The sequence below is a fragment of the Electrona antarctica genome (genome assembly GCF_951216825.1).
Source record: "Electrona antarctica genome assembly, chromosome: 3".
NCBI lineage: Eukaryota > Metazoa > Chordata > Actinopteri > Myctophiformes > Myctophidae > Electrona > Electrona antarctica.
The window spans coordinates 1730357-1746531 of NC_136808.1; the positions used below are offsets into that span (position 1 = coordinate 1730357).

The following is a 16175-nucleotide window of genomic DNA, read 5'->3' on the forward strand; positions in this document are numbered from 1 at the left end:
GTAGCAACACAGGCGCTCAGGTGTAGCCTGGGTGAAAACACAGGCGCTCAGGTGTAGCAACATAGGCGCTCAGGTGTAGCAACATAGGCGCTCAGGTGTAGCAACACAGGTGCTCAGGTGTAGCAACTAGCTATATGTCTGTCTGACTATCTATCCATCTACAGTGTCCATCTGTCCTTCCGTCCATCTGTCCATCCATCCATCCATCTCCACCCGCCCCTCTATACCAGAAAGCACGCTGGCTGGGCCTATGCTTTTTATGGCATAGGCAGCTCCCGGCAGGATCCGCTGGGAGAAACTATGCGCAGCTGCGCGACATGAGACTAATTACTTAGAGCGACAGAGAGAGAGGAGTGTGTGTGTGTGTGTGTGTGTGTGTGCGTGTGTGTGTCAATTTAACAAAGGTGCAGACGATCAGAAATCAGCAGAGAGTTTTTTTCTCCCTGGAAATAAAAACGTCTGGGTTGTTGGTGGCGATAATGCGCCTGTACGTCAACCGCCAACAACACCACAGAAGACGAGACAAAGAAGAGGAAGTACAGTACATTTGGCGGGTAGTGTAAAACATAAACAGAGTCGTGTTGTTTTGGTCAACTCCATGGACATGGAAGAAACTGGGGAAATGGCGAATAAATGCCCACGGACTTCAGCGAATGCAGAAGACGCCAATGAGCAGCATGTCAGTGAAGCCACGGCCGAGGGTGCGTCTCAAATGTCGGATGCTGCTGGGAAAGGCAAGCAGTGTGACAACAACAAGGACGCAGTGCATCATGGGGGTGACAGACTGACGTTCTTCAATAAAGTAATAGAGGATGCCCTGCAGAGGTTCATTGGCGATGCTAGGTGAGACGTTCAGGCTATTATTTAATTGTGCAGTTTATTGTGATTTACTTTAGACTACATACACCATAGCCCCGTTTGAAACCTCACCCTCCGCGGCTCCGCCATTAGCCTTTTGAGGTGAGGTCCGTTCCAAACGGGGGCTACTCTGTGTGTGTGTGTGTGTGTGTGTGTGTGTGTGCGCGTGTGTCACGCACGCACACGCGTGTGCACATACAAGTTTATATAGCCCCATATGTGCCCTCTCCCTACGCTCTCGGAGCTACAGAATGAGCGTAGTAGTGCTGAGGGAACATACTGGGGCTAAAGATTGTTACTATTATATAGCTATTAATTGTGATTACTATGTTTATGTATCTAATTTAATTGCATTGGTTTATCCACATTGAGGAAGCAGCAGCTTACTGCCTATAAATGCTGATGTTGACTTTCTTTTCTACTGTCACTGACAGTTTTCACAGATTTGCCCACTCATTTGAACCATTCTGCAAGGATAAACCTCTGATGGAGAAGATTCACAAGCATTTCACTGAGGAATTGCAGAGCGCTATACAGGTGTGTGTTCAATCATTGTTGTTTTAGATTATTGTTAGTGCACATGGGACTTGAACCGCAAGGTTCTTTGGTGTGATCCTTTTGGACCAAAATGCCTGACTGTACCTTGTGCTGTTTGCATTTTTAAATTGTCTAATAAAAGTGTGTGTGTGTGTGTGTGTGTGTGTGTGTGTGTGTGTGTGTGTGTGTGTGTGTGTGTGTGTGTGTGTGTGTGTGTGTGTGTGTGTGTGTGTGTGTGTGTGTGTGTGTGTGTGTGTGTGTGTGTGTGTGTGTGTGTGTGTGTGTGTGTGTGTGTGTGTGTGTGTGTGTGTGTGTGTGTGTGTGTGTGTGTGTGTGTGTGTGTGTGTGTGTAATTTAGGTAGCCTTGTGTTTATATTAAAGCTGTTGTATCTGTATACCAACATTGAAGGGGGAAATTAACATCCTGATTGACGAGGGAGACTTAAAAGTGTAAACTAGAGGAGCTAGACAAACTGGAGCTGGCAGCCAAGGACAATAAAGAGTCTGCATGGTAAGTTTACATATACAACCTCATCTCCATTGTCTAACACAATTTTGTGCTTTCTCAACAAGTGCTTTGTTCACATAATAATATATTTTATAGTCTGAAAACTCACCTTCAGACTCCACCACCATAGCCCGTAGCACTTACCGCAGCTTGCCCTAGCCTCAACGACCTTGCAGGCGTATGCAAAGGCTAAAATATGTAATTTAGATAACATATGTAGACATAGCATTGTATAGTTATAGTTTTATTTTTTATTTTTTTTACTATAATTTTTATCCCACCATTTTGCAACTCATTTTTTCACCCAGTGTCAATTATCTAATGTAATGGGCGCTACACACATTGTATAGTTATAGTGTATACACATAGTTTCATCATACAGATATTCTACTGTTAGACGGACGTAAGGTTCTTAGTTTAATTTTGATCCTAGATGGCTATTCCTATGACCAGCACACTGGTTCTCAACATCCATTCCGGGGACCGGTGTCCTTGAGGGGGTTCCAAGGAGTCTCCAGCTAAATGATCGATACGTACTAGTAACCAAATGTACCCTTACATGTCCGTAACTCTGAGAATGTGCAAATGGAACCCTTTTGTACACTCTCAGATTTAACACTTATGATGCCCAGGACGTGTCCACACGTCCTATCAAAACCGCGGGATGCCTGAGACGTGTAGACACGTCTTAACCTCTTAAACCCCAGGGGGGTCCAGGGGGAAAATCCGCAACATCGGAGTTGGAACCGGAGACCAATTGGGTCTCCATTGGCCCGCTGAGTGCTGTTCAGAGGTTCTGAGCCGGTGGGGGCAATGGGGCTCAAGAGGTGGCGTTTTATATCGATATTAAACGGTTGTTGTTTACTAATCCCTTATTAATCATGTACTTGTCGCTCTGTTCTCTTAGGCGTCCCAGCGGGATGCCCGATCAGGATCTGTGCTGCTTTGTTATGCCCTATTACCAAAAGCAGCATGCCTACCTGCTCAGAGAGTTAAAGGAGATCCAAGGACAAAATGCTGCTTTGGCAGAAAGAGTACAGGCTGGCAGGGACCACATCACTCAGACATCACAACACATTGCAACAGCTGTGGATGAGTTTAAGGTATATATATATATATATATAGGACCGTACTTAACATGATTCAAAGGAAATATATATTATTCTTGTATTTGAACGATTCATTTCAAATAATGTAAAATCCTTTGCCAATTTCATTTTCAAAAAGATTTGAAAGGTTTCACTCAATTCACTGCCCACCCTAGTAAAGTAAATGAAGTAAGACCAATTTAAATGGATTGTGTCATAAGTGAATTAAAAAGGTTACTAATGGACTGTTCTTTCTCCCATTTTTAGGCGTCAGTCAGTGAAATTGAAATGGTGAACTCTTGTCATGGTGATACCTTTGATGATACCTTTGATGTGTGATCCCCATGTAAGCCTTGCCGAAGACGTCAAGCTGTTTCTGTAGCGTGAGGCAGCTTGACGTACAAGTACACCCTCTGGACATCTATTATTACATTTGAGAGAATTCCACCCCTACATCTGGGGATTGTCTTTTTGCTTTTGTTTGTTTTTTCCTGTATTTTTGTCTTTTTGTCTTTGATCGTTGTACTTTGTACACAGTCGACAAATAAATCTTTACAGAATAAATCTATCTGTTGTTCCTCCTCATCTACTTGTTCTTCTTCTTCTACTCCCTGGTTCTCGTCATCACCAGGAGGCCTCTGAAACACCACTTCTTCTCTCCTGTTTTAGGAATCATTACATTATATAATATATACAATACACTTCATAGAAATCTTTTCAGCATTGTTCTGCATATCTAAATTTAAAAATACTATGCACTACTTATCAGGGTAAAACTCCATATTTACTCTTGTAGTACCACAAGGCAAGACCAAGTTACCAGCAATTTAAATTCAATATCAGTTATTTCAACACACTATATGCCAATTGATACAAACCTATCTGATATGTCATATTCCATTCGGATTGGCTATAACTTCGAAACTTTGCAGGCCCCCCATTCAGGACATGTCGTGAACCCCTTTTGGTGTTTAAAGCATTATGTTATACTTTAGCTATTGAAAAATAGCAGATCTACGAGCTCATAGCGCGGCACCGAGAGCCGTATTTATTTTTTATCGTGAAAATGTGGCACAAATATTTGAATACATATTCTTTCAGAGCAAATGTTTTTAACTCATATCAAATTACATACAATTCTGTGGGTCCTTGACATGAAATAGTTTGAGCACCAGTGCACCACGTTTTTCAGAAAACTCAGGATTTGGAAGACATTTTGTAGAATCGTCCTCGGGTCTAAATGGGTTAACAAAAAGGACATACGTTTCTCCTCTCAAAATGAACTTCCTGTGTGGCTGTCATCATTGTCATGTCTGTGGGTGGACTAGAACAGACAGGATGTAAAGGATATATTCACATCTAGAAACAGCTATCACTCTGTCGCTATTTGAGGTGGTGCATTTGTATCACAAAGGTTAGAGTTTATAACTCTAAAGAGAAGATCTTGGCTCTTCAGACAGGATTGATGCGAGATTGACAAAGCAACACTGGTAAGGTAACTAAAACATAGCTTAATGTATTTTGACTCACATTTTTTTATGTAGGCCTATTCACAATTTAACCATTGTGTCTACTGGTTTTCAAACATAACTAAGTTTTAAACCAAAGTTCAACATCTTTGTTTCAGTAATGCTGAAGGTAGAATGGAGGTCTGTATGCGTAGATGCACATGCACTGCCATGAACACAACACTGACTGTCCTATGCTTCATCATAATCTGGATCTCCTCAAGTGGTAAAAGCCCTTTACAGATCTGAGCACCACACTCTTATTTATTGCTTTACCAACAACCTATATTATTATTGACAGACACCACAATTCCTTGGCAATATTATTGATTTATTTATCACTTAGTTTCTACTTTGCAAGTTTTCGATCACTATCATCTGAAACGTCCCTTTTTTTTCCTCTCAGATGGGAACACAATCTCACAGCCGGCTGGCAGCACAGTGACACTGCCTTGTGGGACCCGGTCACTGAGCAACCTTGTGCAGCTCGTATGGAAGAAGAATGGGGTTATCCTGTTCAGCATTTCTCCAAAGAGGAACCCTAGTCTCCTTACCCATCAGCATGTTGCTAGCCCCAAAATAATTCTGAATGCCACTCAGTTGTATCCACTGGTCTGGGAGAGAGTGGGCATTTCTGCTTCCGGTAACTACACCTGTGACGCAGCTACCAGGACAGGACAATTGGAGCAGAACTGGGAGCTGCTCATCACAGGTATGCTATGCCAGCAGGGCCGGGTGCAGTCGAAAAGTTTGAGGGTGCACACAAAGTGTCGTTATTTTTTATTTCATACAGCTATTGCGTTGTTAAATCAAACAGCTAGGGTGATATTTGTACAAAATGTCAAATATAAGAAAGAGGGATTTAAAAAAATAGACACACACACACACTTACAAATTATAATATCTATCTATCTATCTATCTATCTATTTTTTATTATTTTATTTTTTGTAAGATTTTGAAACACAATGAAGTATAGGCCTACGGTATGTTTGCGGTATTGGCACTGAAAGTCACTTCTACATTCATGGAGGGAAATACTAAATGCTAGGCACTGTTTGTATGACACATTTTAGCCATGGGTTTGGTGTGGTTTAACTAATTATTTTTGTGTTACGTTCAGCCAGTAGGGTTAGGTTTAATCAGTGATTTATTTGTGAACTACTGTAAATTCTGAACTACACTTTTGCAGATAGAGAAGAAACTGAAGCAGCAGAACGAACTAAAGAGACTGTGGTCGTGGTGATTATGTTGGTAATGCCAACAGTCATTGTTGCTGTGTTGCTGATCTTCTCAATTACTGCGTTTCCTGCAACAGACTACAAGCCTGCAACGGCTGCCGCTCATCAGTGTGAGATAATATAGGTTCTCTACACACTCAGAACAGACTGACTGATTCACTAAAGGCTCATTTAAACTTTGATGTACGACCGTGTTGCAAAATAACGGGTTTCGCACTTTCGCTTTCAGGAAGCATCATAAGGAAGAAAGTCAATGCATCTTATTATTAGTCTCATTATCGCCTGAACCCTTTATACCGGTCAGCTCTTTTTTTCAAACAGGTTGCAATGCAGAATTACATGAGGATGTTTTTACATACCGCATGTCTGAAATAATTGTCAGAGCTGAAATCGATGTAACATGTAGCTAGGTGTAATGTTAGAGTCCACAGAAGTGAACCTTTCAAGCCTGTTTTCTCAACTCGCTGTTTTCTGCAAGACATTACTCTATAAGCCATGTCTCCAAAACTGGTGGGTCAAACTGAACAACCAATATGTCAATTTGAAGCTATGATTCCCTGCTTTCACATCGCATGAAAAAACGAAAATTAAAAATAAATTCAATGACTTAATTAGCCTCGGTCAGAAACTGTCACATATGTGGCAGTGGCAATATTGAGGTGCATGTGTGTTGCTATCTTATTATTTCTTATAGGCATGTTTAATATATTCATTGTGTCTCAGTATCATGGTCAGTATCATGTTCAGTATAATGGTCAGTATCATGGTCAGTATAATGTCAGTATCATGGTCAGTATCATGGTCAGTATAATGGTCAGTATCATGGTCAGTATCATGGCCAGTATAATGGTCAGTATCATGGTCAGTATAATGTCAGTATCATGGTCAGTATCATGGTCAGTATAATGGTCAGTATCATGGTCAGTATCATGGTCAGTATAATGGTCAGTATCATGGTCAGTATCATGGGCAGTATAATGTCAGTTTCACAGTCAGTATCATGGTCAGTATCTGGTCAATATCATGGTCAATATCATGGTCAGTATAATGTCAGTATCACAGTCAGTATCATGGTCAGTTTCATGGTCAGTATCATGGTCAGTATCATGGTCAGTTTCATGGTTAGTAACTGTGGAAAGATTTGGCATAATGGCTAAATTGGCAGAACATTTTAATAACATGACTATACTCTAGATTCACAACACAATATCCAACTTGGAATCGACTATTCCTCACTGGTGGTCTTTCACTCAGCCAGGGTTCCTCTACTGCAGGGGTTCTCAACGTTTTTGGCCGGGGACCCCCGGAAATGCTTTGGCAATGTCTCAGGACCCCCGCCCCGCCCCCTCCCGACCCCCAATATAAATTGACTGCTACAATAACCTTAAACCATTTTGGGCGGGAACCCCTTTGTGTTTTAAGCGTCGTTATAATTTAGCTATTTAAAAATAGCAGATCTACAAGCTCATAGCGCGCCACCGAGTGGCGCGCTACGAGCTTGTAGGTCTGCTATTTTTGAAAAATCGTGAAAATACAATTTTAAAAAAAAATCTTTTTTTTTTTTTTTTGAAAATAATTTGGGGACCCCCTAAAATAATTTGGCGACCCCCCGAGGGGTCGCGACCCACGGGTTGAGAACCCCTGCTCTACTGTACCGCTACTGTACCACTACTGTACCTCAATACTGTACCTCTACTGTATACCTCCAATTGTATGTCCCACAGTTCACTTCCCATTATTATTTATGTGCTAACATTGCTCACCCCTCCCCCCTCTCTCCATAAAAATGATTTTACAAAGTTTGTTCTCTCTCTCACTGCAGAGAAGCTTCATGGTCTGTGACCCCTTGACCTTTTACTGTACCAAAAAATAAATATATTAGAAACCATATGGTTGTACTGTCTTCTTTTCTTCTTTGAATATTTATAAGCAATTGAGGCAACATTTCTAACTTACTGCCCAACATGCTCACCACGCGGCCCCATTTGTAATAACAACTTGCTTCCTCCCTCTAATTTAGATGCAGCTTTCACTTTGTGGAGAGAACGAGGCCTAGCTGGCTCGTATCTGAGATTTATATTTAGAGGGCTCAATTTGCAGATTTAACGATCTCTGCGTTAAGCATAATTTAGCCTGATCTCATTTGTTATGCTATTTTCAAGCTCGTAATTACGCTCGAACACATTTTTAAATCCTTCCCTCAGCCTCCGGCCGCTTGTCTCTTGCTGTGCTTTCACACCCGAAGGCTCACGATAGGATCTCAGTTTTATATGACTCCATATCCTCCTCGTGTGACCTAGCACTTAGCGGGGGTTAATAACAAATGGAGCTTATGAGGAAGATATGACAGAAGAATAGTGTGAAGAGGCATTAGTTCAGGGTCAAAACGTCATTCTCATATGCTCCTCGTGTGACCTAGCACTTGCCCATGTTCGCTCTGAGAGAATATATATTCAAAGATTTGTGCCGCATTTTTACGATTTTTCAAAAATAGCAGACCTACAAGCTCGCTATGAGCTTGTAGATCTTCTATTTTTCAATAGCTAAAGTATAACATAATGCTTAGTTAAAACACCAAAAGGGGTTCCCGTTAATAACAAATGGAGCTTGAGGAAGATATGACAGAAGAATAGTGTGAAGAGGCATTAGTTCAGGGTCAAAACGTCATTCTCATTATGCTCCTCGTGTGACCTAGCACTTGCGGGGGTTAATAACAAATGGAGCTTGTTGAGGAAGATATGACAGAAGAATAGTGTGAAGAGGCATTAGTTCAGGGTCCGCAACCTCCGCAACCTAGGTGTCATCTTCGACCCTACCCTATCATTCCTCCCCCACGTAAACCACATCACTAAAACAGCATTCTTTCACCTCAAAAACATCGCCCGTCTCCGCCCCTCCCTGACACCCTCAGCTGCCGAAACCCTCATTCATGCCTTCATCTCATCCCGACTGGACTACTGCAACAGCATCCTCTATGGCACCACTGTAAAAACCCTCAACAAACTACAATACGTCCAAAACTCAGCTGCCCGCCTGCTCACCTCCACCCGCTCCAGAGACCATATCACTCCAGTCCTCCGTGACCTCCATTGGCTCCCCATCAAACACAGAATTGATTTCAAAGTACTTCTCACCACCTACAAGTCTCTGCACAACCTGGCTCCCCCCTACCTCTCCGCCCTCCTCGAACCACACGCACCATCCCGCTCCCTCAGGTCCAGCGATGCCGGCCTCCTTGTGGTCCCCAAGAAGATCAGGCTCAAAACCTGGGGCGACAGGGCCTTCTCCGTGGCCGCCCCTACCCTCTGGAACGCCCTCCCCAAACAGATCCGGGATGCCCCCTCACTCCCCACCTTCAAAACCGCACTAAAAGCCCACCTGTTCAGACTAGCATTCCCCAGCTGATGTGTTTTTAACTTGTTACATGTAATGTTTTACTGGTTGTCTCCACCAGGCCGAAGGCATGGGGAGAGAGTATGTTTTGCACTCCGTCCGTGTGTCCGTCCTTCCGTCCTGGCATGGGGAGAGAGTATGTTTTGCACTCCGTCCGTGTGTCCGTCCTTCCGTCCTTCCGTCCTTCCGTCCGTCTGTGAACAGCTAATCTCCGGCACCGTTAACCCGGTCGATGCCAAACTTTGCACACACACTCCCTGGATGCCAACGATGAACCTCTGCCCCGCATTTTCCAGAACGGCCTGTTATAGCGCCACCATGAGGCAGCTTTTCACATTTTTTACCTAAAACTGCACCGATCTGCGTGAAACGTTGCATGCACACTCCCTAGAGGCCAAGGACAAACCTTTGCCCTGCCTTTTCCGCATCTGCCTTTTATAGCGCCACCAGGAGGCCGACTTTTGTAAAACACATTGTTTTATATTACTCCTCCAGATTCTGTCCAAAAATCTCACAAATCGTTACACAGTATCTCTATGGTCATGTGCTCAAGTCGGATCTGTCCGATATTTCATATTCCATCCTAATTGGCTATAATTGGCTTTCACAGTTTGCAAGATTGCCCCGTTTTGAACAAAAGCCTCAAATCATGAACGCAGCATGCAATTTACCTGAAATCTTTCACACATTTTCTTACTAGGCTGAGGAATATATCCCACCCTTTTCACATTGGCCTGTTATAGCGCCACCAACAGGTTGATTTTTGCAAAACTCATTTTTGGAACAAAATGCCTCAAATCATCCAATTGCCATCAAAGGCAAACATGTTTATATTACTCCTAAACATTTTGCCAAACATCTCACACAGTCCTGTCCTCCTGGTGGAGACCTGTGCCCAGAAGGGCACTTTTTCTAGTTTTATTCTTATTTTCTTTCTTCTAATAAAGTTGTCCTTTTCTCAAGCGTCTTTGGGTATTAGAAAAGCGCTATAGAAGTCCCAGATATTATTATTATTATTATTAGGGTCAAAACTTCATTCTCATATGCTCATCTACGTTCAACCACACAAACTCTAGTGTCCCCATATTCTGGGCATGATCTAATAGGTGAATATTTGCTGAAAATAAATAAATGTGAGCCTGTATAAAGATCAGCTATTTTTTGTCGAAGTGATAAAATAGTTGGCACTGTGGCACTCAGGATATGGGATATATAGGCTATTCCTATGAGAATAGCCATTGTGGTACATTTGTCTGATGGCACGTTGGTTCACAGAGGTAATATTATATGGGAGCATTTTCTAGTGTGCAAACTTTATTTCAAACTTCTTTTAAATAGCGTACTTTGGCCTTAACCCATTTTGGGTGGGAACCCCTTTTGGTGTTTTAAACATTTATGTTGTAATTTTGCTATTGAAAAATAGCAGATCTACAAGCTCGAGTGGCGCGCTATGAGCTTGTGGATCTGCTATTTTTCAATAGCAAAATTACAACATAAATGCCCACCTGTTCAGCTCATAGCGCGCCACTCGGTGGCGCGCTATGAGCTTGTAGGTCTGCTATTTTTGAAAAATCGTGAAAATATTTATTTCAGAAAACTGGAGGATTTAGAAGAAATGTTAAAATTTTGAGGTCAGGCCTAGAGCAAGGCCATTTTCAGGTTACTATGCTTCTCACCCAGGAATTCAAGCCCGCAACTTTGATTACTCGTGATTTACAGTCTTAAAAAAATAACATATACCTTTGAAATATCTAATCTCTGCCATCTTCAACGTGAGCTGAGACAAATGTCACATACAGTAATGTTCCTGATAAGACATGGACAAGACAGTCAGAGGCTCCTGGAGGCTGATTCACTGCCCGGACATAACCTGAGACAAATTACACTGCCATATTTTAAGACTTTATTGTCTTTTAACCTGTGGAATTTTCAACTCCCCGGCTTCCGGATTAGATCATTAAAACCACATGTCTATTGTCTGACCTTGCAACCTCTAGCTCTAGGAAGCATATAGGAAGCGAGAATACACCCGGTTTAAGATGACTGTTGCGCTAATTGTTAAATGTCCGTGTCATTGGTAGTACTTCCACTGTTTACCAGTGGAACACCGTGCAGTGAACTCGTACCAGTGTTGTTTTTGGCAGTACATTTTGATTTTAGTTTTAGTCACAGTCTCTTGAATAGTTTTCATTTAGTTTCAGTCACCTGGAATGTTTTAGTGTTAGTCTAGTTTTAGTCAACTAAATATCATAAGATTTTAGTCGACTAAATCTACAGTTGATTTAGTCGACTAAAATGTATTTTGGCGGGCCTTGATGTTTTTACACTTGCGTCACACTCGCGTTGTGAGCTTGTAGATCTGCTATTTTCAGCATGCAAGCAAGTGTAAAATGACTTGATCTCTTGTCCACTAGTCCCTTCCTAACATTTTAGTCTAGTTTTTATTTGTTGACGAAATTGTCAATATATTTAGTCTTAGTTTAAGTCATCATGGCTTAGTTTTCATTTAGTTTCCATTTAGTTTTCGTCAGTGAAAAAAGGTAGTCGACGGACATTTTTCGTCTTAGTTTCAGTCGACGAACACAACACTGACCCTGACCCAGTCTGACCCAACCCTGACCCTTATTGGAATGTAGGAGTTGAGGCATTCCATTTTGTGTGACTCGTTTCCTCAGATGAACAGATTGTATAGATTGGCTATTTTCAACAACAAAAAACTGCATACATTGTCACATAACTGCCATCCAACTGTTTGCACACGACCCTCCATTCACTGTAAATATACCGGTAATCAGGTTGACTTAACCCATTCTGGACGGGAACCCCTTTTGGTGTTTTAAGCATTATGTTATACTTTTGCTATTGAAAAATAGCAGATCTACAAGCTCGTAGCGCGGCGCCGAGTGCCGCGCTACGAGCGTGTAGATCTTCTATTTTTGGAAACTTGTGAAATTGTGGCGCAAATCTTTGAATGCGAACGTTTCTAACTCAAATCCTTGCTTCTGGGGGGGTCCCTGGAACAACATATTTTCAGATGGGGGTCCTTGACATGAAAATGTTTGAGAACGACTGACATAGAAATATAGGTTTTTGAAGAAAACCGTCAGGATTTAGAAGACATTATGATAATATCAATCTCAGGCAAAAATGATCAGCAACATTTTTGTCCGATATTTATACTTTGTTGAAAAGAGACTCCAAAAACGTTGGTGTTCACCGCCATCTCCATACCCATGTCAACATCTACTATTAAATGCCCACATTAAGTGAAGATCTAAATTGTTTTCCTTTTCTCAACAGTGGAGTAGCCAAAAGCTAGCTCGAATTGCTCTTGTGGCGCTTCTCACTAAGTCAGCTATTCTTTTATGAATAACGTAAAATACAATAGAAATACATACGTAGAGTGACTAATAATGCCTATTTACTGGGACAGATTGCATATTATGTTTATTTGTGTCTGGCTATCGTCCTATAGTGCAGGGCAGGCGGCCATGTCTTTTCCTAGGTCTATTTTAGATCTTAACCCATTCTGGACGGGAACCCCTTTTGGTGTTTTAACTAAGCATTATGTTATACTTTAGCTATTGAAAAATAGCAGATCTACAAGCTCATAGCGCGCCACCGAGTGGCGCGCTATGAACTTGTAGGTCTGCTATTTTTGAAAAATGGTAAAAATGCGGCACAAATCTTTGAATATATATTCTTTCAGAGCGAAAGTCAGGCCTATACTATTGTTAACTTTTTAGTGTTGTTACTGTCTTTGTTTCATCCTTACTGTGGTGCTGCTACAGTACGTCAACCAATAAAAGTCCCTCGATGGGGGAATAATAAAAGATCTATCTGTCTATCTCTACAGATAACAGGCCGTCTCTCCAACACACTGAGAAACAGTTGGCAGCATGCAGATCTTGCCTCCAGTCATGACAGAAGCCCCTTGTTTGACTCTTTATTTTTCCATGGCAGTATATCTAGGCGTGTTTGCAGACCACCTGTGTAGCAGTGCAGGAATATGCAGTCACAACTGGCCGTGTGCCCAGTGGCATAACAAAAAATAAAAAAAAACACGTGGTTGCTGTTATTATCCCATCTGGATGTGCTGCATGGATGTCACATTCTGAAGACATTGGGCCTCATGCGCCAACCGTTCTTAAGAAGTTCTTAAGAGGAAATTTGTTCTTAGACCCACTTAGGTAGTTTTTAAGAAGGTTTTGGGATCCCTCAATCTTTTCTTAGCTGTGATTTGTTCGTAGGTAAGAACAGAATCTACGCACACTGTGGAGCACTCTTAGGGTGCCTTTTTCGTTCTTAAGTGCAATCTGAAAACATAAAGGGAAAACAGCGCCATCTGCATGATGCTCAAAGTTTGGTCTGAGGACCTCAAGGGGTCCTTGAGGAAGTTCCAGGCAGTCCACAGCAAAATATGGAATATTTTACCACTTTAATCCCATTTTATACTTTGAAAATAGCCAATCTACAAGCTCACAAACGCGTCCCATTACTGCCCATTTTGAGCTTGTAGATCGGCTATTTTCAAAACATTTTGATACATCTTCAAAACATTACCCTAGCAGAAAATATTTTCATATGGGGGTCTGCAGAATGCATGTCAATTTGGGGGTCCATGAAAATGTTTGAGAACCACTGGTTTAGAGTTCACAACCCAACCCAAACAAACACACCATACCCACCACATAACCCCCCCCCCCCAGTTGACTATTGTGAGATAAATAATAAAATACATTAATGAATATTGAAAATATTGAAATATTGAAATATTGAAATATTGAAATATTGAAATATTAAAATATTAAAATATTAAAATATTGAAATATTGAAATATTAAAATATTAAAATATTGAAATATTGAAATATTACAGTATTATTGATTTGTAATGTTTGGAGTCTGGTGTTCCACCATATTTAGACTTTAGTTTAGGTATTCTTGACTTCACTCAACTTTATTTCTATGTGTGAGGTCCTGTGAGCTGCAATCACACACAGGTGTGACTGCAGGCAAGGCCATGGAGTCATGCAAAACTACACCCACCTGGGTGAACACGGGTAGGAAAGTGAATTCCCAATGCCTTATATGGGATTGGTGGGGCGGTTCCCTATGGTAATTAGGATGCTAATTAGGATATGTGGGGCGTCTACCTATGATAATTTGAATGAACTGGCACACCCCTTCAAGTTACGAGGATTTGGATTCATCATCATAAGAACATGCTTACGAACAATTCTGCCTACTTAAGAACGTTTCATGAATCTGACTGGACTTCTCTTAGGAATTCACTTAGGAAGAAATGTAAGAGGAAAAGTTAGGAACTTATTGGCGCATGAGGCCCATTATTTTGAACTTATACTCAACACATTCTTCAAGCGGTAACCAGAACGGGTTGCCCCCCCCCAAAACCTACTCGATCGGCACCATTTCTTTCTCTGAACGCTCGGCACCAGAAATGGGTACATTTGGGACAATAAAGGCCTATTCATGGTCCAGTTTTAGGAGAGGTGGCCAATTTATTTTTTAAACAGTTTTGTCCGTGATTGTTAACCTATGTGTGTGACTATGAGTACCAGTAGGGGCAAAAGTGGCGCTGTTGTGCCAGAAACAGAGAGAGAGAGATAGTGCTGCACTGTTGCCTGCTAATGAGAGACAGAGAGAGAGAGAGGGGGGGGGGGGGGGGGGGTTGTTGCACCACTCAGTTCACACGGGTGTGATTTTTTTTAAAAACAGTGGTTTTGATGGCGGCGCTCATAGTCCATCACCGTATATCTCATATCTCCTATAACCTCCATGGCCAACAATTCCTCAAATTCGTCCATTGTTTTCCACTCTGAGTTTTGTAGTTTTCATCTCTCATCACCTAAATCTGGACTATGAATAGGCCTATAATGAATAGGCCGTATAAGGGTTAGGCATAGTTTTACTGAGGTTAAGGTTAGGAATAAGGTTATAGGTTTATAGTTTTACCAAGGCTAAGTTTAGGAGTTCAGTCAGGACAACTCATGAATGGATAGAATAAGCAGTGGCGTGCACAGATAGACACTAGGGGGTGCTAGAGCACCCCCTGCCCTTTTGGCAATGTGCCCTTTTGAAAAAAAAAAAAAAAAAGACCTACAAGCTCGTAGCGCGCCACTCGGTGGCGCGCTATGAGCTTGTAGATCTGCTATTTTTCAATAGCTAAAGCATAACATAATGCTAACACCAAAAGGGGTTCCCGCCCAAAATGGATTAAGGCAACCGGCCGGTTCCACGCGCTGCACAAGGTGCCCTTTTTTAACTTGAGCACCTGATTGATTGATTGATTGAAGAATTTATTAACAGTTTGCAGAATTACAGTACATTTCAAGCACAAACTCAATACAAAGGCTGTTAACTGTGAGTGGACGACCCAATTAAGCATTACACTTGTTTCCAACAGGGTCCACCATGTTCAAATCATCAAAACATTTAGAGACGTACAAATAGACACTTCTATAGACAGAACAGGAATTCATCAAAAAGGAGGTAAAAAGGGAAAAGAAATATATATATATATAAATGTCTGTGCACGCCACTGAGAATAAGTATGTATACCGTACTTGAGTACATGTACTTAGTGTCTTTACACCACTGCCTGCTACTTCTTATTATGCTATGTGTATACACACTATGTAGATATCTTTTGATTTGTCTCCCCCTCACAAATAGCGACAATAACGTGGTGGTTGAAAAGACTGCACATTAAAACCTAAAACATTCTGTTGGACAGAAGGAAAAATAAACTTTTCCCTGTGTGGCTTTGCTTGTTTATCCAACTTTCTATCTCACCTGGGGCCTTAAAAGAGGAATGTGTGAGAGATGGAAGTGACACACTGTTTAATACACAGCCTGTGTTTAAGAGCAGTTCAGAAAACAATGGTTTGTTTTTTAATTAGAATGCCTGGGTGGTCCGGAAGAGAATAGCACTTCCGCTGATGCCAACCAAAGAAAGGAGGAGAGGAGAGGAGAGGAGAGGAGAGGAGAGGAGAGGAGAGGAGAGGAGAGGAGAGGAGAGGAGA

The 16175-nt window shown here is 41.6% G+C and overlaps 1 long non-coding RNA gene across 1 annotated transcript; it reads left to right on the plus strand.

Moving 5' to 3' along the window:
- The first annotated feature begins 453 nt into the window (after positions 1-453).
- LOC306919984 lies at positions 454-3576 on the plus strand. Its single transcript, XR_013789596.1, has 5 exons — positions 454-843; positions 1293-1395; positions 1805-1906; positions 2811-3006; positions 3259-3576. It is a non-coding gene; the product is annotated as an uncharacterized lncRNA (long non-coding RNA).
- The last annotated feature ends 12599 nt before the right edge of the window (positions 3577-16175 follow it).